Source organism: Thunnus thynnus, chromosome 19, assembly GCF_963924715.1.
Source record: "Thunnus thynnus chromosome 19, fThuThy2.1, whole genome shotgun sequence".
In the NCBI taxonomy this organism is placed as follows: domain Eukaryota; kingdom Metazoa; phylum Chordata; class Actinopteri; order Scombriformes; family Scombridae; genus Thunnus; species Thunnus thynnus.
Window position 1 is genome coordinate 3,590,561 of NC_089535.1, and position 27,426 is coordinate 3,617,986.

Consider the following 27,426-nt stretch of genomic DNA (forward strand, 5'->3'; position numbering starts at 1 on the left):
ACCATTTTACCTCCACTTGAGGGATGCATTTTATGGAAGTCCAGAGGTGCCGATATTAAAATAAAATCATTATAATCAAATTGAAATCTTAATTTCAAGATGTAAAAATTGAAATTTGAAAAAAGACTTAATAACTCGAAAAAAAACCCCCTCAAAAATCAAACTTTCATTTTCATGCTGGGCTGCTGGAATGTCTGTAACTAACAAGCCCTCAAGGTTGTTCCATATATAACATACTGTGTGGAAGTATGAAGAAATAAATGTAAAACAAATAAAAATCCAATTTTCATAAAAGAATTGTAAACAAAACGATTTCTCAAGAACAAACAAACTCACAGTTTATTAAATTAAGATTAAATCAAGTATGGAGCTAGAAATCAATGATTACTTGAAAGTATCTAAAATGTTTAAAAAACCAAATAGTTAGAACTAATGAAAAACATAATTGTATTTCAATTAAAGGTGTGAATTTATGGAACAGCTATAGTGATGAAATGAAAGTTAAACAATAATTTTAAAATAATTTACTGAACAAATGTAAAATTGTATAATTTGAAAAGAAGATTGGTATTCGTATGATACAAGATATTATAAATTTGTAGCTTGATGTTACCTTTTATTGTCAAATATGATCTGTGTTGTAAAAAGTTTCAGCTTATTGTGCCAATGCCTAAAAGTCTTTTTCACATATACAGTTCACACACATTTCATTACCATTATGGCAATGTTATGCTATATGTAACACTTATACTAAAAAATATTTATTCATGTAGTTTTTATTTTTATTTTCATTTTGGCATTAGCACAATTGTGTTCCTTTAACATTGTCTTAGTCATGATGGACATCTTTTTTATTCCACACATTCTTGTTCCTTGTCAAAACCTGGTGCCTACATTACCCACAATGCAACTCAACCTGATTCACTCAAATGTACAGATTGTATGGGTGATGCTAGTAGTGGCTAATGTAGCCTGGAGCTGCTAGCCTCCAGCAGAGATGAGCAGCTAGCTACAGAGGTCTGGTAACTTCACTTTTTAATTTACAAACTTGTAGTCTTCAGCCCCAACCGACCCTGACTCAAGTGACATCACTTGAGGTAATCTATCACAGCAGCTCCCTCTGTAGACACAAAAGGCTTTAAACTACTTTTTATACAGAGAACACTTGGAAAAATTCTTCATTTCCAAACATAAAAATTTGAATCTACACAAATGTAAAATCAAACTTAAGATTGATTAAATGATTTTATTTTATTATTGGCACACTCAAACTTCCGTAACTTCCTGTGTGTTTCTTTTTAGGCTTGTGTATGAATTTGTGTGTGTGTGTGTGTGTGGGTGTGTGGGTGGATGAGTGGAGGGGTAGTCATTCAGACTGATCCGCTTTTCCCACCCTTATCTTCATTCACTCCATCCCAATTTGCTGATGCCTCGGCCCCCTTCTGCCAGGTGGAGCCCCTGCAGTCAGCAGAACAGCTCTGCAGCGCACACACACACTGTGCCAGTTACACACACATCACTTAGTTCACCCTCCCTGCCTGAAAATAGTCATTACGCATACCAGGACCGAACAGGACAAGGAAGGAGGGGAGTGCAGCGATAAGTAGGTGGAGCGCTGGGAGCTGTGACATGTCCTTTTTAAAAGGAGAAAAACTTTGAGTCAGACTGTTCAAGTCAAATCAGTTTTATTTGTCTAGCTGAATATCACAAATCACAAATTGGCCTCAGGGGGCTTTACAATCTGTACGGATATATAACATCCTCTGTCCTTAGACCATCAATTCAGATGAAGAAAAACTCCCTAAAAAACATCCTTTAACAGGGAAAAAATAGAAGAAACCTCAGCAAGAGCAACAGAGGAAGACAGACATGCAAGAGATGTTATGTTTGCAGAATAGAACACCAATTAAAGAATACAGCATTGACAAGATAACATTACAATGGATTTATAATACTGTGTTCTGCAGGATGCGTGGAGAGCAGGTGATGTGTGAAATGAGAATGGAGTAGAGCGGATGAAGACAGTGAGATACAGCATGAAGAAAAAAAAAAAAAAGGAAACCAAAAGCAGGGAGGGAGGGAGGCTGCAGCAGCAGAAATGATGCAGGAGAGCAGTTTCAGGCTCCATTAGCTCCATTAGCAGGTGTTAAACTCAGACACACTCAGCTGTTTATGACGGAGAAGTGACACATGGTGAAAACATCATCAGTGCGTGTGTGAGATCTGTGGAAAAGGCCTGTTCATGAGTCCTTCACACAGACAACAGAATTCCTCAGCATCCATCTGTGTGGAGGGTAAACATGTCTTTATAGGCCAGGTGTGTGTGAGTCACCTATTTGTCCTCAAACAACATGTTGAAGGTTCCTCTCTTAGCCAGGGATTAAAAGATGTGCAGTGGTGGAAAGTAACTAAGTACATTTACTCAATTACTGTACTTTACTTGAGTATTTCCATGTGATGCTACTTTATACTTCCACTCTGCTACATTTCAGAGGGAAATATTGTACTTTCTACTCCATTACATTTATTTGACAGCTTTAGTTACTTTTCAGATGAAGATTTGACACAATGGATAATATAACAAGCTTTTAAAATACAACACATTGTTAAAGATGAAACCAGTGGTTTCCAACCTTTTTGTCTTTTGACGTCTTACATAAAGCAGTGTGTAGTCGGGGTCACATTTCACATGTCTATGAGTTGTTAACAGCTCCACCAAATAGTGATTTTTCCCTCTAAACTTCTCACATGCTTTCATTTCAATAAATGTTCAAATGATCCAATATTTCAGCAAAAATCAAAGATTAGAGAAAAAGTCCAAAAACTGAAAACAGATTTGTGTATCAGAACTTTGTTTTTTCTTCTTTCTTTTCCCATTAATCATCTCACCACCCCTCAGATTTATCTGCTGACCCTTTGGAGGGGCCCGACCCCTAGGTTGGGAACCACTGGACTAAACTAGCTAACTGTATATAAAGTAGTGTAAACTAGCTCCACCTCCAGCAGCTACAACAGTAACATGCTGCTCTAACACTGATGCTTCACTATTAATAATCTAATGATGTCATATATAATAATATATCAGTCAGAGGGACCAAACCACTACTTTTACTGCAATACTTTAACTACATCAAACTCATAATACTTATGTATTTTTACTGTAGTAGGATTTTTCATGCAGGACTTGTAATGGAGTATATTTAATTTGCTGTATTGATACTTTTACTTAAATAAATGATCTGAAAACTTTTCCACTGAAAGGCAGAATGCGTGAGAGGAGATTTTCCTTGTTGAACTTTAACCAAAGCTTAATTTAAACACAAAGTACAGCTGAGGCTGATCAGACTGTCAGTAGTTTTGCAGATATTTAGTCAAAGTATTGGACAAATTAAATTGTTGACCTGATGACAGAAATAGAATAAAAGTCAGAGGAATACCACAGTCAGTAGGATTCATCATCTGCGAAACATGTAAGTTTGTGCAAAATTTTATCCATCCAACAGTTGTTTAGATATTTCCAGCTGGACAGCGCTGGTGTGGCTAAAATGAACCCTCTGGCACTGGTTTTGGTGGTTTTGATGTAATTTGTGAACTCCCAAATGATTTTGAATAAGAACAACCAACTGTAATAATATGATTTTCCACATAATAATCATAATAGAACTATTTCTTCACTTCACATCTCTATTTACATGTGTCAAAAACATGCACGCCAGCACATATGTGTATACACAAACACACACTGCTGTCCTTTCAAATAAATCTTTCTAAACACAGTCTCAATGAGTGTGTGTGTGTGTGTCTGTTTTGGCCAGTTCACAGCACCAGTTGGGAACTGGGAGGAGTCCTGCTTTTCTCTCCAGGACAATAGATTACTTCAATTCAGGGCAAAAAGTCTACAGCACAGGGAAATAAGATATATCAGGCTTTGGATACACATACAATACTTGTTAGTAGATCAGTTCATTGTTGGTTTGAATCCAAACATGAGATGAGAGGAGAAAACTATAGAAAATCACCTGACTGATCCTTTAAGGAAAAAATGCCAAATATCTGCTAGTTTCAGTTTCTCAAATGTGAAGATTTAAAGGTTTTATGTGTCACACATGACAGTAAACTGAATATCTTTGGATTTTGGACTGTTGATCAGACAAAATTACATTACATTTCATTAAGCAAACGCTTTTATCCAAAGCGACGTACGTATGAGACTGATACAACACAAGCAAGGATCTAGTCACAACAACACCAGTAAAGTGCCATAAAGCTTAAGTTTGGGCCCGATAGGACGTAGATGCCAACAGGCAGTGCAACAAGACAATGACTAGAGTCTCCCTACAGTCCATCAAGTGCAGAGGTGTTCACGAAAGAGCTGGGTCTGTAGTCTTTTCTTAAAGATTGAGAGGGACTCTGCAGATCGAACAGAGTTTGGTAACTCGTTCCACCACCGAGGAACTACAGAGGAGAAGAGTCTGGCTGGTGACTTAGGGCCCTGTTGTGGTACCAGGCGCCTTTCGTTGGCAGAGCGTAGTGGGCAGGAGGGAGTGTAGACCTGAATGAGGGAGTTCAGGTAGGCAGGAGCCGTTTTAGTTGCTATTTTGTAAGTGAGTGTCAGGGTTTTGAATTTGATGCGGGCAGCAACTGGGAGCCAGTGGAGGGATATCAACAGCCGGGTGACATGTGCTGTTTTTAGTCCAGTAGGAAGGGGGGGTTCCCATGCACCCCACTGATATATTTTTCTAACTTAGTTTTTTGTAATCTTCAAGGTGTCTAGTAAACAAATTTTCATGTTCCCAACTCGAAATATTGTCCCATGGGTCCATTTGGCGGCCATCTTTGTGGCCATCTTGGATTTCTGGCGGAAATTGAAAATTGACATAACTTTTTAACAAGACATCATACAGAGACAAATGACCTCATTTTTCTATATAATGTTGGCATGAGGAATTGATTGAGATGGTTATTGTAGTGATTTTTTGTTTGTTTAGATTTTTAGTTTGGTATATTAAAAGAATAAGAAGAAGAAGTCTGTATAATTTACACTCAAAATCTTGCAAAATAACTGACTACATGTATACCAAACTATACGGTCCACGCAAATTCTGGAGTCAACTAAAATTGACAGTGAATAGGGAAAAATTAACAAAATATGAGTTAAATAAGTCAAAATAACAAGGAAAATGTTCCACTACTAGTTTCATCTTTCATGACAGGACAAGCTACAGAGGTGAAAAGCAATACTATGTTTTCATCATGCTGCTGTATATTTGTTCATTATCGAAAAACTAAGTTAGAAAAATATATCAGTGGGGTGCATGGGAACCCCCCCTTCCTACTAGACTCTTTGGGCTGATTGAAGACCAGACGCGCTGCCGCGTTCTGGATCATCTGCAGAGGTTTAAGTGTACATGCAGGGAGGCCTGCCAGTAAGGAGTTGAATGAGACATCATGTGCTCTAAGAGATTAAAGCAGGCATTTTCATTATTTTTGAACATTTTATAGACAAAATGATTAATCTAGAAATTAATTGTCAGATTAATCGATAATGGAAATAAATGTTAGTTATAAAACATTAGGATTAAACTCAGATAAACTGTAGGAGGGTAAATATAGTTCACTATCAACAGTAGTAACTAAGGAGTCTTGTTTGTTATCTGATGATGTTGTGGAGCCTGAGTGAATTCCTTCCTCTTAAAATCATAATAAAAACTGAATGAAATACACCCACACAAACAATAAATGTATTCCTAAGATTACATCAAGATTTTGTACTCACATGTCACAGCCATGCATAACTATTAATATGCTCATATTTATACATGAAGATATGGCCACATTCTTGTCCGCTTTGTCAGATGGTCAAAAGGTCCAACTGAACTCAAACTCAGCGTATCTCATGTCATTTTTGGCAGAAAACAAGCATAATAAAAGTATGAATAAATGTTTTCACAACAAGTACAAGGGGTTTACCGCTTAAACTCCACAAGGAGTTTGGGGGCGCCGGCTGTGGCTCGGCAGTTCGATCCTCCAGTCTGCATGTCGAAGTGTCCTTGGGCAAGATACTGAACCCCAAATTGCTCCTGATGGCTGTGCCAGCAGTGTGTGAGTGTGTGAGTGTGTGATTGTGTATTAGATTAGATCCTGATGGGCTTGCATGGCAGCTTCTGTCATCAGTGTATGAATGTGTGTGTGAACGGGTGAATGTTGACATGTATTGAGTGGTCAGAAGACCAGTAAGGCGTTATATAAGTGCAGTTTAGTCCATTTACCAAGGATGCTGGCGTCCTCAGCCAACATTACTGTCTTTTCAGAGGCTGTAGCAGGCTCAGGTTTAAAGCTAGTGAAGATACTGGTATCATATGAAACTAGAAGACCAAACGCATCCATTGGTACCAACCATGTCACAGGGGTCCCTTGACCTCTCACCTCAAGATATCTGGATGAAAATGTGTTCTATGGGTACCAACAAGTCCCCCCTTTATGGACACGCCCAATCTCATGCAGTTTTGGGCAAAAATCATTCCGTTTTTTGCATGCAGTATAAATGTGTTATTTTCACCTTTTCTAAAAATGGTATTTGAAAAAAAGGTGTTCGCCAAAAATTCTGCAATTCTTACAGAAATTTCCAAACTTCAAAAGTTTTTGAAACCAAATTACAACATGAATTTTTCTATGGTGTTCCTCAAGGTCTTGGTGTCTTAATGTGGTATTTTGGAGGGATTTTTGACCATTTTTATCAATTCTCGAGTGGTTAAAACTAGTTAAATTTTGCACCAAATCTGTGTAACAAATGGTATCAACCCAAAAATTGCTGCAACAACTTATGAGACATAACTGAACATGCATATACTTATATACTATATACTTCCATCATAATGTTCTAAGTCCTTATACACTCTAAACTTTCAAAATTTGAATAGGTGCCTAACGAAAAAACAATGTTTATTACAGATTCATGACTAGAAAAACTAGACACTTAGTGCTGAACTGCATCTCAAATGAATCTTCAGGTTCCAGCTTTCAGATGATGTATCACCACTTCTATGTTGCAGATACTGCTGACCTGCTATCTCCCCCTAAAGATCCTGTGCCCCCCCCCCCTAAAAGAGACAAAAATGTGTCTATGGTAAGAAGCGAGAGAGTGGAGGAGGTTAAACAAACAAAAATGCCTCCACATGGAGATAAAATAAACTTGATAGGCAGCTATTTGCCTCACGGGATTTCCAACCCTTTAAATATTTAGTTTCATACTGCTTGATGTTGTTCAATAAATCATTTCTTTAAGGGTTATTTTGTCTTTTATTCGCTCTCTACTTAACACTCTTTGCCATTCTGTTTATCTCTGTAAAGCATCTTTGAGTGCCTTTGAAAAGCACTGTACTTATTATTATTGTTATTTAGCATGTTATACCGTATATCTTACCAGGAAGATCTTAAAACTATGATGCTGGTGTTATTCTATATTTTTCTACCTGTCAGTAAATCCCATAAAAAGACCAAAACCAACAACGCGTTGGTCCGTCTCTCAATACTTTCTGAAGGTGTAAATCTTCAAAAACACCTCCCAAATATGTTTTAAAGTTTCACTTTTTAAAAAAAAGGTTCCGTAATTTCCTGAAACAGATGTTCACTGTAGTTTTTGGCAAACGTTACTCAAATAGGAGGAAATAGTGCATTTGTTAGGGACTACTTTCAGCGGTGGATGAATCCACATTTAGTGCTCCAGTGAGAACAAAATAAACTACAGCTGAAACAATTAGTCCATTAATCAATGGACAGAAAATAACTTGGCAACAATTTTGATAATCAGTTAATCATTTTAGTCATTTTTCAAGCAAAAATGACTAAAACATTTATTGGTTCAAGCTTCTCAAATGTGAGGAAATGTCACTTTTCTTTGCATTACATGATTAACTGAATATCTTTGGGTTTAGCACTGTTGGTTGGACAAAACAAGCCGTGTGAATAGGTTACCTTCGACTGAGGGGAAAATGTGGTGAACAAAACTATTATTTTAAAAGATAATCAGCAGGCTGATCGATGAAGTTGAAGCCGTACATTCAACTACAGCGTGTGTTTGTGTGTTCATGATGAAGCAACATGTCACTCAGTGCAGCGGAGTGACTCACTGATGTGTTTTTAATAGTCTTTCGACAACAACTGAGGTCTACCACACAGAGGAATAAGATATATCACACACAATACTTGTGAGTAGATGAAGTCATTGTTGGTTTGGCTCTTTTTATGGGATTTGTTGACAATAAGAACATTTAGAGTATCACCAGATTTATCCTTTGAACAATGAGGTAAAATCTTTAAACATATAAATGCTTGAGCCTGGGTGTAACTGTTAAAGCATTGTAGGTAGTGGACCTGCAGGATTTTGGCAAACTTTGAACATCACACATTACAAGGAGAGAACAAACCTGTCAAGTTAAACCGTCATGAAAACGTACAGCTGGCACATGCAGTGAAAAGTTTCCATTCCTTGTTTGGTGATTCTCTTTTATTTCGTCTCTACAGTTTCTGTTAACTAAAGCAAAAAAAAAACATAAAACTGCACAGTAAAGTGCTGCATTAGAGCCTTGTTTAAATGACCTTTAACCTCTCCTCCAAAAAATAAACACTTTTAGCAAGTTCAGGCATCTAATGGCTCAATTACCTTCTGCAAAATAACTTAACCACAATCTCTGATCTGTACACATTTAAACTATTCAAACACAGTGTTTCGCCTTGGTTTACTGCTTCGGGGTGGCGGCGGCGGTAGCCTTTAGGGGGGTGGGGGTGGGGGTGGGATGGATGCGCTGAGCAAAACTCAGGAGAGACCAAGCGGCAACCTCTGGCGCTGTAAAATGAAGCCAATGCAGAAGTGCCAAAAACTGCAGTTCCTTGAACGGCCACTTGAGGCTCCAAAAGCGAGTCAATCCCCATAGACCCCCATGTTAAAATGTCCAATGTTACAGCAGAAATAAACATGTTTACAGCCTGGTACAAAAAACGATTTAGGTCTCTGTAGCTAATTTCTCCTTTCATGACAACTGTACGGGGGGGTGAATTTTTTTATAACTCACCCGTTTAAATTTTATTAAGCCATGAAGTTATGCATAATGAAGGACGTGGCTGCTTTGAGTGACAGGTCCGCCAGCCGCTAGGTGGCTTGTTTCAGCCATTCAGCCCACGTCTTTGCCCATTTTTGATTGGCTGGGAGTTAGGCAGAGTCATGCACTGCCAAGATGGCGACAGCCGGAGCGGCTCGCTTTGAGCTTTAAAACCGCTCTTCAGAAACCAACGAATGGTGTCACGGTAACTACGTCCATATTTTATACAGTCTATGGGAGAGACTCAGCAGCCACACATTTCTCCGATCTCTGTTTTCTCATCGTCAGGTTAGGCTAACCCATTGTTGCTAACTTTGGAGCTAACCCCCTTCACTTTTCCAGCAGTTGGGGAAACAACAGCCGAGACTTTTCTTGGTCTTGAGAAGCTGCAGCATTTATTAACTGACACACTGCAGCTTGTACTGTACATTTACTGCCAGATTGACAACTTACTGCTAACCTTCTCCTCTGCTCTGCTCACCTTCATCATCACATTTCTGCCACTCGCTCAACCACACACACATTACCCTATTCCTTAAAAGAGCTACGTTACCAAGAATTTCCCTGGCAACGACACAGTTTGGGCACTGTTCCACGTTTTGGAACAGCACCCAAATGCTACTGATTTCCTAATGAATGGATATTAGGCATTATTTTTGGCTTTAAAAATTATTGGAGTTAGAGGTGAGATTTTAACTGTTAGTTTTAATATCTGTCAACAGTAGTACGCTAGCTAACGTTAGCCTACAAGGGCTGGAATGTTCACTGTTGCTTGGCAACACCATCAGCTCTCTCTCATTGATTATTGTGGTCCCGCTCAGAAAGTAGTGATGTAATCATCTAGAGTTTAAATCCTAAATATCAAACATGTTTGAAATGATCGGGGTAGCCCTGACGAGTCTGCAAGCAGTTCTGGATGTTTAAGATTGAATCTAAACCCCTCTCATTACCAGATAATCTGGGCCGACCAGTTTTCTCCTCCCATTGTCAGGACGGGTGAATCAGGGATAAATCTGCGCAAAACTCCAGTAGTCTGAGCCCGGCTTAAAACACTACTTCTAATTAAATGACAGAATCTTTTTGACATAAGATATCCATATTCACTTGGCTTTCTGGCACTTCAGTGTTATTTAAGCCCAAATTGGATATGCAACGTGAACGCAATTAACAAGTCAGAAACTCGGGTAACTTTAAGTCCCCCTATTTAGCATTTATGAGCAGTGTTTTAACATTTAATATTGATTTATTTTTAAAGTTCAAAATTGATGCAGAAAGAGATATTTTGACTTTTAGTCTGGGTCAAGCTCTAAAAACACTGGATCCTAAGTTTCCCATAATGCAACTGAGCAGCATCAAGTTGCATCGGAGTTAACTTAATTACGAGTTTCAGTATAAATTTACTGTAAGTTCCCATATTTAGTATTAATAACCACTGTATAAAGAGTTAAATGGTTTATAACACTCTATAATAGTAGAGTGTTATAGTAATAGTAGTTATAAGCAGATATAAGGACATAACTTATATCCTATGAAGACATATTTTATATTATTACAACTGTGTTTTACTATATTGTCATTCATTATGTTTATACAGCAGCCACCAGTTATGTGTGTCCACAGGAAGATTTATAGTTGTTGACAAATGCATTTATAAACACTTATATCTGTTTATAACTATGTAATAGTTTGTTATAAACCATGTATTAACTGTAGATTGATTATAAAAGACTTATAGTAAAATGTTCAAATCAAAACTCTTAACTATGATACAACTTGGATGTAGCATAAGAAAAAGATACTGCTGAGTTTCATTATGGGAACTGCAGGATCCAATCTTTGCTGTATCATTTACATTTTTTACATTTTATTTGTATTTTTTATCTTTTCATGCCTCTTAGTGCCCGTTTTGTTGAGCTAAATGTGATTCTTGTTACCAGGTCATGTATCTCAAGAGACTTACTGGTTAAATAAAATAGGTTAATCGATTAATCATATAATATTGTAGAGCTCATGGTGTCCAAAATCCAAAGAGATTCAGTTTATGATCATTTATGACAAAGAAAAACCTCAAATCCTCACATTTGAGAAGCTGCAAACAGTAAATATTTAACAACAAAATTAATGAAAATTATTATTATTCAATTTCAAAATAGTTGTCGATTATTTTTTCTGTCAATTGACTAATTGTTCAACTAATTGTTGCAGCCCTAAAATAAAGCTTAAATAAATGACAAAAATCAATTTCAACCATTCATTATTTTAATCTGACTCGTCCCAAATTTACTTAAGTGCAACATTTAACTGCTGTACTATTTAAGTGCATTCAGTAACCTTGTGTTTCTTTTCTCTTTATAACAGCCTGATTTCTTTGTGCAGATGCTGCTGATTTGCTCACCACACAGCTGCATCTCTTCTGTTACAGAACATCTGCAAGGTTTTCCATCATTTTAGTCACCTTGGGAATCATCTTGAGATGAGTCTTTGTGGGATGAAGCAGTTTTACTTTGAAAATGTGTCAGTTGCACTAATGAAGTAACACACCTGCTGTATGCCAGCTTCGTGAGCAAAATCATTTTTTTCTAAAGGAAAATATATAAAAAAATATAGTTTAATTCCATAATTGTATCTGATACTTTGCATGCAGAAACAAAACTTTCTTCTACCTCCTGTTGACTGCATGTTAAGTTGCACCACATTGATTTAGTTCAGTGTTTTTATTCTGTCATAAAACCCTTTTCCACAAATTCACAAAGAAAACTAACAATATAACACAAACTCAAACCACAAACATTAAACGTGGACATGAAGAAACACAAAACAAAACAAAAATGACTATAAACTGCACATTAACACAGTGTTTATGCGTAATGTTGAAGCAAGACAGGATACAAACAATAAAAGTTAAAAACACTAATCTGTTACTAAAATACTAGAATCATTATATCTGGCATCAACAATCAAACCACAGTTTCTCACATAAAGTCTCTTCATTGTCCCTCTCTTCAAACCTCAATTTACAGCCAAATGATTCACTCTTTAGAGGAGGTTCCTGTTTGTGTTAATGAATATATGCTTTCATTGAACCGGCTCAAGAAAAATAACAAAGCAAGGATTCAAGTGTGGTGTAGAGAAACCACAAAGAGATTTCACAAACATTTCCCAGTGCTCTCTTAGGTTACAGTTGGGACATTTCTCTGGTTAATTCTCACATTCTTCCATTGGAATAAATCATCCGCTCTGTTCTGGACCGTTTCACCACACACACACACACAAACTTTTCTCTTGTTTACTTCTCACAAAAACACCATTTGTTTCTTCTCTCCATCACTTTCTGACCTCTGATTTACCTGAAGCCAAATCCTAATCTGACACAGGAGGTTCTCATTTATCCTGTTTTATAAAACCCACGGCTCCTGGGGTGCTTGTCACCTCACAAGCAGCAGCTCTAACGTAGGCACAACACAGTGACCCTTGAAACCACCCCAGGGCATCAGATTTATTTTCAAATAAACAGAGTTCAAAGAGCTTCATTGTTTCTTTTAAAGAGGACTTATTTGGCTCATTTGCAGGTTTATATTTATATTCTGGGGTTCTACTGGAGTATTTTTGGAGTTAAAAACTCCTTATTTATCTTCTACTGGTCCTTTATGCAGCCCCTCAGTTCAGCCTCTGTCTGAAACAGGCCGTTTTAGCTCCTGTCTCTTTAAGGCCCCGCCTCCTGATGAGCCCACTCTGTTCTGATTGGTCACTTCAGGAAGCTTCCTCCGGCTCCGGAGACTACGTAAACAAACTATATTAGCAGGATTTCACTTCTTTTTCTTCCTCTTTACTCCAAATATAAACTTCTGAGATCCATATGTACATGTTAGAGCTGAATCAGATCTGAAATATGAGAGTGGACAATGTGAACAACACATGGAAACACCACAGCAACAACCTTAGTGACCAAGGCTACAGAATGGACGGCCATTTATGGGCATGGACAATGAGGTGACGTCAGCTGGTCAACTGTATATAACAGACCGAGATCTTTTGCTAACCTTAACCAAGTGCTACCAGTGTCTAAACATCACCATAAAAAGTTTAACATTGTTGTAGTTTCTACAAGTGAATATTGTACTGCAAGATCAGATATTTTGGTTAAAAGAAACCAAGAGCTTGGTACGTTGTCTGTGAAAATTTCACGCATATGTTCAGTATCAACATTTTTGCAATTTGCCGAATACGTTAATTAAAAATTTCTCATGATGTTGACAGAAACGTAAATTCAACCAGCATTACATTACCGGGTTGCATAGTTGAAACTGGTGATTATAACATAAACCTGTAGGATTGTTATATCATTAAGCAGAATGTTTCTATGTTAACTTGTGTGTCACTTGTGACACTTATCGTAGAAAGAGATTTTGAAATGGGAATACAGAATGAGGAAACTCTTCAAAACTCTGTCTTTCACTAGCTCATTCTTTTTTCCACTAGCCTGCTTACTAGCTGCTAGCTGTCTTGAAAACCTGAAAACACTACAAGCTACACTGAGCATTAGCGCTTTTAGCTAGCTCCATACCTCCAGCTAACTTTTGTCATAAAACTACATCAGTACAGGTATTAGTAATTCTTTTGTGCATACTGTTGTACCAACACTGTATAAACTCTTGTAATTGAAGCAAAGGCATTTTAGCCTGCAAGCTAACAGTAACAAAGTTAGCAAGCTAACATAAGTTACTAAATAGATGTTAGAGTAAATTAACAGTCCGTCCAGGATTTCGCAGAGTTTTTGTGATTATTGTGGCCAAAATGTTTGATTTTACAGCAGCTTTTCTCAAAAATTGTTATACAGTTTCTAATGTTTTATGTGCTCTTTTTGCAGTAAAACTGCAGCTCAGGAAAATAATGCAATTTTTTAAAAAATACTACCAATGAAGAGTCATATGTATTAACTTCCTTCCTACCACAACATGAAATGCAACAACTGAATCAAATCAATAACAGTCTGTTGATTTGGCCATTTCATTCATCATTGCGGTAATTTAGCAAAATTGCAAGTTATTGCAAATACTGTGGAGATGTCTTTAATTTACGTTAATTATTGTGATCGCAAAATCAGAATTTCCTGGAGGAATTGAATGATGTATTGGCTCACAACTGTATAAACAAATGTTTAAGGATCACACTCATCTGTCCCTTGAGACCTCAGTTCTCAGTAACACCGGAGACTTTTGTCGACAGATATTTATGACGGAGGCAGCGAGCAGCCATTTGACCCTCATGAAACCTCCTTCAGTGAGAGAACTAAACGAGCCGTGAAACACCTAAAACATTAAAATCTGAGAGACCCGAGGGGATATTTACAGACAGAAAAGAGACAAGACATAAAAGAGTTGACAACATATCACTGTGGAGAGATGGGTGCGTGTGTGATGTAAGAGGCCACAGCAGCACTGGAGGCGGCGAGATACACGTATGGATTTCATTACACGCATGTTTTACTGACGTTAACACTGATATATGTTGAAAAAGACAGAAAGAACATAATGTCAAGCACTGTATCGTGTTTCTGGGTCATTTTTGTCAGAGAGGGGAGATCTTTTTTAAGAAGAAAACCATAAAACCTATGTATTTACATGAAGCTTTAAGGTTATGTTGTAGAAACCCAAGTTTACACTAAAAATTACACTTAAATGATGTGATCACAAGAAGTAAAGTAGCCCAATCAAAGCCTAGAACCAGCCCAATCATCATAATAGTAGTCTTATTTTAATTTTAAGATTGGGCTATAAACTTACCAAGCATTTTATTAGGAACACCTGTGCAATGTAATGTAATCCAATACAACAACTCTGCCATAAATTCCACTTTTACAAAGCTTCTACATTTTCAGTTTTTGTTGAAATTGTCAGAAAGGTGATAATTCTACTTTATCTTTATTATTGAGGTTGTAGTGGGTGGTGGTGGTGTACTGGAGTGCATTGTATTGAAAAGTGATCCTAATATTTTGCCCTTTCATATATGTTAATGGGGTAGACAAAATAGTAGGAACACTTTTATCTGTTTAATTTCTTATGTAGATTTTAGATAATGTTACATTAATCAGTTTTCACTCATTCATATGAACAGATGGTACGGGGGTACTGTCAGAGAACTTAATAAAAAAAATCTGATTTGCCTGGTTAATTTGCTGCTTGGATGTTGACATGAACACTATTTAGAAGTTGGAAACCTGTAATTATGAAAACTGACATGGATGGGTGGAAGGCATCATTTGGCTTATATTTGAGAAGTTTCCCTTTAGAGTAAAGAAGGAGAAAAATAAGTAAAATCCTGTTACTATAGTTTGTTTACGTAGCCAGGAAGCTTCCTGAAGCTGACCAATCAGAACAGAGTGGGCTCATCAGGAGGCGGGCCTTAAAGAGACAGGAGCTAAAACGGCCTGTTTCAGACAGAGGCTGAACTGAGGGGCTGCATAAAGGACCAGTAGAAGATAAATAAGGAGTTTTTAACTGGAAGTCACACAAAGATATTCCAGTAGAGCCCCAGAATATAGACCTGGAAATATGCAGAATATGTCCTCTTTAACAATTATTAAAATATTTGAAATTACTAAAGAATAAAACAATAACATTGGCAATAAAATAGAACAAAGCATTGCTACGCATCCGTGTGATGCAATGCAGTGTATGACCGGTGGCGGCAGTATCAGAAAGTAAGGTTAACAGCAGACTCTGATGGCAACAACAACACCAGAAAGTTTCCATGCCAGAATAGCTGGAGAGAGTTTGCTAACATTTCTGTTTATGTTGTGCAAAAGTGGAAGTTCAACAAGAAAGATCTTCCAGTGTTGGCCAGAGATGATTCAGCTCCTAAAGCACATTAGGACTGAATCATCCACCTAGTCGAAATACTTTTTAATCCTCCAGTTATACACAAATTTCGAAAACGAGTATGTGCACAATGATGCTGGGTTCTCAGCTGTATTTACGCATAACAAGTATATTTAAGCGCATGTAAACACACTGATTGTGTTGCTGTGTAACGTGGGCGTGATTATTGGATTGTCGTTTCGGAAAGTTACGCAAATTGTCATCACAGCCCCAGATTTAACGTCAGTAAGGTTAGAGGTGAAGGACGCTGTCAGATAATCCAACAAGCACTTTGTCTGTAGGACGGATGTGAATTCTGTGTTTGACAGATAAACACAAACAAGTGTTTGTGTTTAACATATCAGGATGTTTCTCGTTGGGTGGACGGTTTTATGGTGTAGATAGCAGGACAGACTGTGGTGGATCTTTTACTGTGCTGCTATCTACAGTGATGAAGACTACAGCTGTGCAGAGCTCTGGAGAAGATTTCAGGTCACCTGGATGACACCGATGCTCCTGCTGAACAGATAAGACGTCTCTGCAGAGACTCAAATAATCACCACCTTTGTTCTGAGAAAACAAGCCACAAAAAGTAATGTCTGTCTATCTGTTACCTCTTTTCATGACTTTACTTCTTTATTTTATTGTTTTGTTTTATTTATTTCTTTTTTACTCATATTTTCCCCTTTAATTTTATTGGTACAGTCAATATTAGTCCTGCAGTCTTGCAGATGTTGAAGGATAAGGCTGGTGATTTTTATCTTACTGTCAACAAATCTCATGTTTGGATCCAAACCAACAATGAACTGATCTACTAATAAGTATTGTGTGTGTATCCAAAGCCTGATATCTCTTAATCCTCTGTGCCGTAAACCTCTGTTGTTGTCCAAAAACATGTTCCTTGATTATGGAGAGTTTGGTCACATTAGTTTGTTTAGAAACGGCTCCAAAGACTAATAACAGCAATCATGTTTTCAGTCTCTGGAGAGTAGTTCTGTGTAAGGCAGACGCCACTGACGCCACTACATATCACAACCTCTGGACTTTGTACTACATAGTAAATTTCTCAAAGTACTTCAGTATATAGTCAAGAGGTTGTGATATGTAGCACAACAAGCTAGTGTAGTGAAGCAGAGATGTGATGGTTTGGGCATTTTGTGAGAATCCTGTTTGTTTCTGAGTGTGTGTTATGTTTATTATGTACTTATTTGTTAAATTGTTAATTGTCATGTTTTTGTATCCTTGAAAAGGAGATGGTGCATCTCAAGGGGTTTATCCTCAAATTCAAATTTTAAAAGTTAAATAAAACAGACTGAAGCAAAGTTTAAAAATAGCAAAAAACATAAAGGAGAAATTCTGCATCATTCTTCAAATAAATCCGCCCTATAAAAAGCATGGAACCGTCTTCCCTCCAACCGAACACAGGCTTCATTTTTGGGGCTGTGGTTAACTCCTTTGAATTAAGTCAAGTGTTTTTCCAGGTAATTCCTCCCATCACAGAGCTTTTCCGTGATGCTTTGCAGCTCTCAGGCTAATGGGAAATGATTCAGAAAAGCTGCTATATTCAGCATCTCTGTGAGAGCAGGAACAACCTGATGTAACAGGTTTCAGCAGCTGTGAGACAACCTGCTCTAGAAAAAGCACACAGGCTCTGACACTTGTGGGAGCATGTATGTGTTTGTGGGGGTACCAGGTGATGGGCGGGGTATTTACTGTACACACAGCCGGGGGATATTCACAAATAACTCACTCAGTTTCCTCATTGCACAGCACATATATTTTCCTCTGTGGTTAAAGTAGTGGGTTCAAACCAGTCCACTAAATAAAAATACACGTTTTTTTTTTTTTTTACGTCACTGTCACACCACCATGACTGCCACAAAGAGTCCTCAGTATCAAGCACAGTGGGTCTAATGTCCAATCAGGATGCTCCATATCAATTTCCAAGAAACACATAAGATGCAGCAAACTTCCTGTTCGCTCATTACACCGTTCTGGTGTAGAAGTAGACTTTAACATCTTATTTTAGTCTTATTCCTCTGTGCCATAGAGCTCCTTTGTTGTCCAAAAACACTTCAGTGCGTCGCACCGCTGCACTGGGTGACATGTTCCTTCATTACCATGAGCACACACACTGTAGTTTATTTTGACTCAGTCCAACACACACTGTCTCGCTGCCAGAAATACTCACCAGAGTGCCAAATGTGGATTAATCCGCCGCTGAAAATAGTCCCCAAACAAGTGCACTATTTCCTCCCAACAGATCCTCCAAACTAAGCGATGAAAAAGCTCCTTTGTCCATGTGACTCCAGAACGACACATAGGAGCATTTTCTAATCTGGGGACCCTATTGGCAGTAATCGGCAGGACATCATGTGTCTGTGTTTTCCTAAACCTTCACACATCACTGTTAAACAATAATGATGTTTTATGATGTGACGATGCTGTGGTTAAGGTCTGTTCTGGTTTAGGGAAAGATCATGACTTGGGTTAAAATGATCACTTTGTTAAGGTTAGAGAAACATGTGGTGTTGGGTTAAAGTCACTACTTCCTTAAAGTTGGGCCACCTTCGTCGTCATGGCTACAATACACTTTTTAAAAAACTGTCCTGACTCACGGTTGGAAACAGGAAACGAACAGCATCTCCTGTGGTAAAGTCCACTGTTGGGTTAAAGCCATCATCCACCCTCCTTTTCTGAATGAGGAAATCTGTCCACATATATAAGCGTCATCTGAACTGCATCACTGCTCACTACTCATCACTACTCATTACTACGACCACTAGATGGCGTCTGTCAATCAAACGTAACCATTGATCGTTTTTGGGCGATTGACATTATGACCTGTTGTCTTGGACAGTCTCGTTCCTCCTGTTTGTTTGATAAAAACTACAGTAACCAGCTGTTTTGGGAAATTACTGAGCTTTTGCCTGTTTTATTTTTATTATTTTTCTGCCATTTCTTTGTCTCTATTTGATAAATGAAAATGCAGAGAGACAGGAAACATGGGTAGAGAGAAGGCTACAACTTGCCTCTTGACCAGTACACTACTGGGACATTTTAGCACCATTATTTTAGTCAGTCAATCAATCAAACTTTATTTGTATAGCACCTTTCTACAGGTTACTGCAATTCAAAGTGCTTCACAGATGACTGACAAGCTGATAATAAGAACAAATGTAAACAATAAACAGTGAAACTATTTGTAACTACTTCAGTGATTTACAGACATATATTTACTTTGAATGAAAAAGGCACATAAACAAGTTGGGATAAAATCACTTTACATGTAAATAGACTGTATTATAGTTTTATTTCTTACAATTATCTGCTTAATTTGTGTTTATGAACAGTGAAAGAATATACTCTTACAACCTTAAACTGTTCTATTATAATATTTTGACCGATAATCACTAAAGATTCGTACATTTTTCTTATCATTTGGATTCCTGGTAGTTTTATACTTTGCTATACTGCGAAAATGTGAAGTTAGACTTACAGCGGAGTTTGCTGAAAAACGAAAAACAAAACATGCATGCATAATTTAAAGGTTGCTAAAGAAAGACGAATGCTTAGAAAGTTGGTAGAAATTAACCAAATTGAACCTGGGCTACAGAGGGTTAAGAGTCGACCGTCTCAGCCCCTCACCCTGAATTTCACCTCTCTCCTCGTCCCCGATACCCCGCTGTGAGGAGGTAATTTATGACACTTTCCCATCTCTGTTAACTGCCTGCCTTGACCCTGCAGAAAGCCATACAGTTAAAAGTTAATCTGGTTCTTCGTCCCAGCATGTCTCTGTGTTTTCAAGAAGGAGGGCTGTATAGATTAGTGTTATATCTTCTCTTTATATCCTCGTCTCAAAGTGTCAGAGGTGAAAGCCAAAGGGTCAAAGTTCAGCAGTGGTCACGGTCTGGTGTTGCTTTTGATATGAAGCAGGTTAATACTCTGAGCTTTGGGGTTGTATCTCATTTCTTCTGCTTAATGGGTTTCTTGAAGTTTGAAATAAGATAAAACTTAATTATTTATTGACTCATTGTATTTAGTTACTTTTAAATGCAGCAACTAATAAGAGGTGAGATAACATGACTAGAAATTTAAAAAGTGCAGTTGACCTCCTTGGAAAAGCCTTATTAGTTGCAGGTATTATAGATATTATGAATATAAATTCATTGAGTCCAAGCAGTTGTTGAGATGTTGTAGCACATTTCAGCAACAAGGCAATTAAAAGTGCTTTACATAAAACATTAAAAGCAACAAGACAAAGTGCTGAAAAAACAAACCATAAAAGTACATTTAAATACAATTAAAAACAGTCATAAAGGAGCTAAGAGAATAGAAAATAGCTAAAATAGAAGACATGTATAAAATACAAGAATAGAAGTTACAGTGCAGTGTAAGAAATTAATAATTATTTGATTGAAAAGTCTTCAGCTGTGATTTAAAAGAACTGAGAGTTGCAGCAGACCTGCAGTTTTCTGGGAGTTTGTTCATATATGTGGAGCATAAAAACTGAACGCTGCTTCTCCATGTTTAGGTCTTACTTTGGGGACAGAAAGCAGACCTTACCCAGACGACCTGAGAGGTCTGGATGCTTCATAACGTAGCAGCAGATCAGAAATGTATTTCAGCCCTAAACCATTCAGTACTTTATAAATCATTAGCAGTATTTTAAAAATCAATTCTTTTGCAGACAGGAAGTCAGTGTAAAGATCTGAGAACTGGAGTTATATGATTCATTTACTTGGTCTTAGTGAGGACTCAAGCAGCAGCATCTGAATCATCTGCAGCTGTCTGATTGATTTTTAGGGAGACCTGTGAAGACAGCGTTACAGTAGTCAGGTCTACTGAAGATAAATGCTTGGACAAAATTTGCCAAATCCTGCTGAGACATAATTCCTTTAATTCTTGATATATTCTTCAGATGATAGTAGGCTGACTTTGTAATTGTCTTAATTTGACTGTTGAAATTCAGGTCTGAGTCCATGACTACACCAAGATTTCTGGCTTGGTTTGTGGTTTTTAACATTATTGATTGACGCTGAGTGCTGACTTTTAATCGTTCTTCCTTGGCTCCAAAAAACAATTACTTCAGTTTTGTCTTTGTTTAATTGCAGAAAATTCTGGCACATCCAATTGTTGATTTGTTCAATGCGCTTACTCAGTGCTTGTATTGGACCATAGTCCCCTGGTGACATGGTTATATAAATGTGGGTGTCGTCTGCATAACTATGGTAACATATTTTGTTGTTTTCCATAATCTGAGCCAGTGGAAGCATGTAGATGTTAAACAGAAGAGGCCCCAGAACGGAGCCTTGGGGAACACAGGTCATTTTTGTCCACTCAGATGTGTAATTACCTATAGACACAAAGTAGTCCCTGTCCTTTAAATAGGATTCAAACCAGTTTAATACTGTGCCAGAAAGTCCCATTCAGTTTTCCAGTCGGTCTAGTAATATGTTGTGGTCGACTGTGTCAAATGCAGCACCAGAGAGATCCAGTAATACTAATACTTAAATTCTGCCACTGTCTGTGTGGTCGAAATCCTGACTGGAAGACATCAAAACAGTTGTTTAGTGCCAAGAAGCAGGGGAAAACAGCTAACCTGGCTCTGTTCAAAGCTCAAAAATACACCTACCAGCACCTCTAAAGCTCACTGATTAACATGCAGAAATGTAAAAGCGACATTTTGTGGTTTTAGGGGCAGTTGGGATGAACAACAGTCGGTGCAGCCTGCAAGACAACTCGAGTCGCTGGTTCACTCACGTCATACTCCCCTCGCTGCAACAGATATTCAACACAGGCTTTTAATAACAGCAGTGTACTTAAACCGTCAATACTCTGCTCACTCTTTTGCTGCACACCTGCAGCCACAGCCACACATCTTTCCACATCTTTCCCTGTAGTGAGGAGAGGGGGTCATGTGTAAAAAGAGCCCTCATCTGGACTCGACTGAGGACACTGCGATTACAAACAGCCCAAACACCTCTGCTCTTTTGAGCCATGCGAGCAGGGATAGCAACATCAGTCCAGACTGAAATATCTCAACAAATATCAGAAGGATTGTCATGAAATTCTGCACAGATATTCATGCTCCCGAGAGGATGAATCCTGGTAACTTTGGTGATACTCTGACTTTTCCTCTAGCGCCACCATGAGGTTGACATTTCTGGATTTCAGTGAATTGCCGGATGTACTATTGGAAGGACTGCCATGAAGTTTGATTCACACGAATTGTAATAACTTCGGTGACCCCTTTTCATCTAGCGCCATCATCAGGTCAAAGTTTATTTCTGTCCAGTACTTTGGTTTATAAATAAATATCTACAAAACTAATGACATTCCCATCAGCCTCGGCTGTACTTTGTGTGTCTCGCAGATGTAATTTAGGGGTGTGCCCGAATACAAATACATTATTCAGCAAGGCACAAATAGTGGGGTTTTTTTTTACGAATATTTGTTTCATACAAATATTTCAAAAATTATTTGTTTTCAGGAAGAAAAATAAACCACGTCACATACCAGAGTGCAGGTCAGTTACATCGCTATCTCAGTGTCTCTCCTCTGCTCCGCTGTGACGCCGTCGTATCAGCAGGTCTCAGTGAGGGGAGTCACATCCACCTGCTACATGACGCATATTTCCTAATTTGGACATCAGTCCCGGAGTTGAGAGTGTTCCCCAGAGATAAAGCTAAGATACTGACACACGCTTCATGAACACTTATTTTAATTTTCTAAAATTAAAAGCGTAATAAAAAACAAAAACAGGATTTTTAAGCCTCTGTCCACTTTTATTCGAATACAAATACAGATACAAATACAAATACTGGGCTCTCTGCACATCCCTAATGTTAATATGCTAACACCCTGAAATAAAATGGTGAACATGGTAAAGATTATCTGCTAAACATCAATATGTTAGCATGCTGATGTTAGCATTTAGTTCACAGCACAGCCTCATAGAGCTGCTAGCATGGCTGTAGCCCCAAACATGCGCCATTGCATGTTATTGCTCGCAATTCTTGATGCAACACAAGTGTGAACTGTAGTCTGAGTGTCGTAGCAAGGGTTACCATAGTATGAAACATCACAAGAAAGCTGACCTCTTTCATTTGGATTAACTTGTGCACAAAATGCAGATCAGTTCACTGAAGCTCCAACTGAACTTTGTCACCTCTTCATTCAAACAGGAATTCTCCATCCTTCCTCTGTGAGTGATTCAAAGGTTCTTCAGTGTTTTCATCTTTCACTGTACACCTTCCTCCGCAGACACCACCTAATGTGGTCATGTCGCCTCTCGAGGACTGATTGATTCTTCTGAACTATTTGTTTCACTTTTTATGCCAAAAACCTCAAGGAGAGACAGTCTGAAAGTGTGCACTGTTATTCGTGATATGATTGATAATGTTTCTGTCAGCCCTCAGTCATTCAGAAAACACTTTTACCTTCAGACGTGGTCGACTGCACATCGTACAGATTAGTCATGGAACAGGTTCATTTGAGGCTCATCTGAATTGCGTCTGTTTAAGCAGAGAGCACTTAATTCTGTAGACATTTCGGCATGAATAAATATTTTTGCTTCATTTATATTTCGGCTGTACAGGGTCAAATTGGGAAATCGTGTCCTCAAGAAGGTGTTTGCTGCACAAATAGTAGTGAAAACAACACACACATGGACTATTTAGGGGAACATTTCCTTTCAAGCTGCAGCCAGTAGATTGCAAAAACATTACACAACACCACACAAACTTCTTTTCATGCAGCAAATAAAGAAACCTCTTTTTAATTAACATCTGAACCCTCATATTCATGCCGATGTGAACACGCAGGCACAACTTCATTTAACCTGTTGTTTCCTGGTCGCTGGTCATTTACACAAATTGAAGTTGACTGTGCATGAGTGTGTGTGTCACTGCAGAGAATCAACCCCCCTTTTCATTGGGAGGTTGACATGGGCCACTGCAGTGTGTGTGTGTTGGGTGGGTAGGTGCAGGGGTAATGGGTGGGGGTCAGGGTGGAGCCGCCAAGTCTAAGCCAGCACACAGAGAGGGGTTGTTGGGCTGAAAGTCCCTCACAACCCCGACACTCCCGGCTCTAAATCACTCAGCCTCTGCTGCACAACAGGGTCGACCACAACTATGATAACTCTCGCAAATATGATCGACTGCACTGACACGCGACGAGGGTATGAGTAAGACTGAGGAAAGCAAGTAAAACCTCCGTTTATAGAGCCAATTTCACACTCCAGTTATCAGAATGACTGCTGAGAAGTTGGTTTCCTTGAAACAGACCAAAGTCAATCAATCAAATCAAAAAGTATCCAAAAATTCACTGTAGAAGATGCTCTAAGAAGGCACCTAACAACTATAGATGCACTATGATGTTTAGATAAAATGCATATAAATACATGAATATAATACATATAAAACAATGTTCCTAATAACATTCCTTTCCTGTGCTCAAGAAAGATGCATAAGTTTTATTTAAAGCTCCCCTGTCCGGTTTTGTTTGCATTGTGTGTAGAGCTGCAACTATTATTCAATCAACAGAAAATTAATCGGCAACTAATTTGATTAATCATTTTTTAAGAAAAAAAATGCCAAATAGTTACTGGTTGCAGCTTCTCAAATGTGAAAATTTTAAGCTTTTATGTGTCATACATGACAGAAAACAGAATATCTTTGTTTTTTTCACTGTTGATCAGACAAAACAAGACATTTGACATTTATCTCTGAGGTCTAATAAACATGCTGAATATTTCTTCTTCCTCACAAAACATTTTCAGATTTGCAGATTTTTAAGATATTTTAAATTAGAGTCGTCCTTGTTGTATTGAAATTAGCAGATAATGTGGACTTATTTTATTAGAAAAGTATAATATCCTTAAAGGAATAGCTGAGGACTTACTTGGTTTCTTGGTGGTTAGCCTAGCTTAGCATAAAGACTGGACACAGGGGGAAACAGCTAGCCTGGCTATGTTCAAAGTTTTAAAAAATACATCTACCAACACCTTTAAAACTCAAAAATTAACATGTTGCATCTCGTTAAGTTGCTCTACTAGTGGTCGAAAACTCCATGGGGTACTTTTAAAAATATTAACAAGAAAAAGTACTTACAGTATCACAATTAAAAGTACTCGTGATGCAGGATGGCCCATTCCTAAATGTCATATTATAATATATGTTATACTAGTGGAATATTATGCATAAACAAGTAAATTAGGGGTAATTAATTCATTTGTCCATTCGTCCATCTTTCACATTATCATCGTATCATGTAAAAATGTTTGTCATACTTCCTGTTCTTAAAGGTTAGTTTCTATTTACTTTTAGTCTCATTTTCGTAGTGACTAAAGGGTGGTAGACAAATGTTTTTCGTCACGCTTTTCGTTGATGAAAATGAAAACTGGCATTCATTCATGTTCTCAATGAGGGCAAAATGGTGAGAATAACACACAAGGGAGCCCCCACGCCCGAGTCGAAACATGGTGCTGGATATAATCAAGAGGTGCAGATGTTTGACCTGTTGTGAATCAGGATCAACTCTGCATAACAACTGCTTTTCCCCCACTGCAGAAAAAGACTACTATAAAAAAAAGACTAGATATTTCTAGCAGGACATTGAACCTAAACACCTCGACCCTAACAAACATCTACATCACATCACATAAAATCTCTGGATTGCACCAAACAAGAGTGCAATAATGTCAGATTCTACAAAAAACATCAGAATTGATGCCAAACAAGCCATTAAGGCAAATAGTGGGCCAATAAAAGTGAACGATTAAGGATCATTAAGTCCATACTGAGGAAATCCAAAGAAATTCAAGCTACAAACTTGTGTAAGTAAAAATAGTGACTTTCAGCAAATACTGACAACTTATATTAGAGATACGGTGATGATTTAAATAAAGTTTGTGTTTTAGTTTCCCATCTGTAGTTCTGGACTCAAACCAGAATCTAATGACAGCAACATTTATGTTTTTATGTAAACACTTTGTTTGGCATTTTCTGATTAAATATACTTATGTTTAATCTTAGAAGATTACAGTTATTAAAGTAATGAAAGTGTAATTGCTGCTGTTACTTTTCTCCTGTTTTTTCAAATGTATTTCTATATGTTAACTGTTGCTATCTTCTCTTTTCTTTCTTGTTTTGTAAAAACACTTTGAGCTGTGAACAAAAAGTGCGACATCAATAAAGTTTATTGCATTATTTATTGGCGCTCTGACTTTTGTGAGTCATTAAATGTGAGTCATTCTGATAAATACAGCTCTTAATTACATGACACACAAGACGTTTGCTGGTCCATTTCCACTGAACTCCTCTCTTATCTTTCTGATTGTATCTCAGCTGCTATCCAACAAAGGCAAAGTGCCAAAAACAATCAATCACCACAAAGTAAATGTGCGCCCACCTGAAATTCCCCTTAATATGTTTTTTCTCTTTGTTAATATTAAGAATAAAAGTATTTTACCTTGCTCAGTGCGTTGAGTTGCGGTGAACACTCTGGCGGCCAAGATGCGGACTGAAGCGCAAAATGATTACGCACGTCAAGGTAAGACGAAGCAAGCGGCGTGGATGTTTTCTTTCTCCTTTGTCGGGTCCAACCAGCTGCAGTGTGGCAACAAACAGGCACACTCCTCCTACCTCCTTCTATGTGTGTGTGTGTGTGTGTGTGTGTGTGCGTTTAGACACGCAGGGATGCGAGGAGTCTGCGTCAAGAATCAGGTGAAATTTATGCAAAACTGCGGGATTACTTGGAAAGCGGAGACTCATAGGTTCCTGTGAAATCAGGACTGTGTCACCTGGTTTGGCAACTTGCAGCGCATCACTGCGCAAAAAAAGCTGTACTGGAGCTGCAGACTTTGGGGTTCGTTGTTTTGTGACAATGGTTTCAGGCAAAGTCTCAAACAAAGGAGGTATCAGCCCCTGTTGCTCAATATGTGATGACAAGCTTGAGTCACAGTCAACTCCGCCTGTCTCTGCTTCCCCAGGTTCCCCAAGTCTTATAAAATATCATGTTTAAAGTATCAAACGTTGACCATTGCCTGGTAAACATGCATACTCACATACAATACCATTGTATTGTATGTGAGTACCCACACCTGGAAGATTCAGTGTCAGCAGTTTATCCTTTTTTTTTCTTCTTAAAATCGGAAAATAAACATAAGAGAAAAGATAACAGTCACTGGAGTGAAATAATTTGACTAGTTACCTTAGTGATATCCTGAAACCAAACTCAGTTGCTGAAATAAGGTTTATTCAGATTGGAAAAAGTAGCAAACTCATCTGGATAACTTTAAACCTGGCTGTATTTAGAAATACTGAGGTTGTGGGTCCAAAGTGTCCCAAATGGAGTCTAAAAAGTTCTCAAATTAGTCTGTAATGCACCCCTCATGTTTACATTTACTTTTGGAATGTAAACCACCCACCAAATCCTCCAAAATACAGTTGGTCCAACACATAGAAGTG

General features: G+C 38.0%; 1 protein-coding gene across 1 annotated transcript in view; it reads right to left on the reverse strand.

The window, feature by feature from the left end:
* Positions 1-26,890, reverse strand: part of LOC137171155 (hyaluronan and proteoglycan link protein 1-like) — a 36,728-nt gene extending 9,838 nt beyond the window's left edge. Inside the window, exon 1 of the mRNA XM_067574928.1 lies at positions 26,429-26,890. The gene's annotated coding sequence lies outside the window, so the exon portion shown is untranslated. The remainder of the gene's footprint in view (positions 1-26,428) is intronic.
* Between the last annotated feature and the right edge of the window lie 536 nt (positions 26,891-27,426).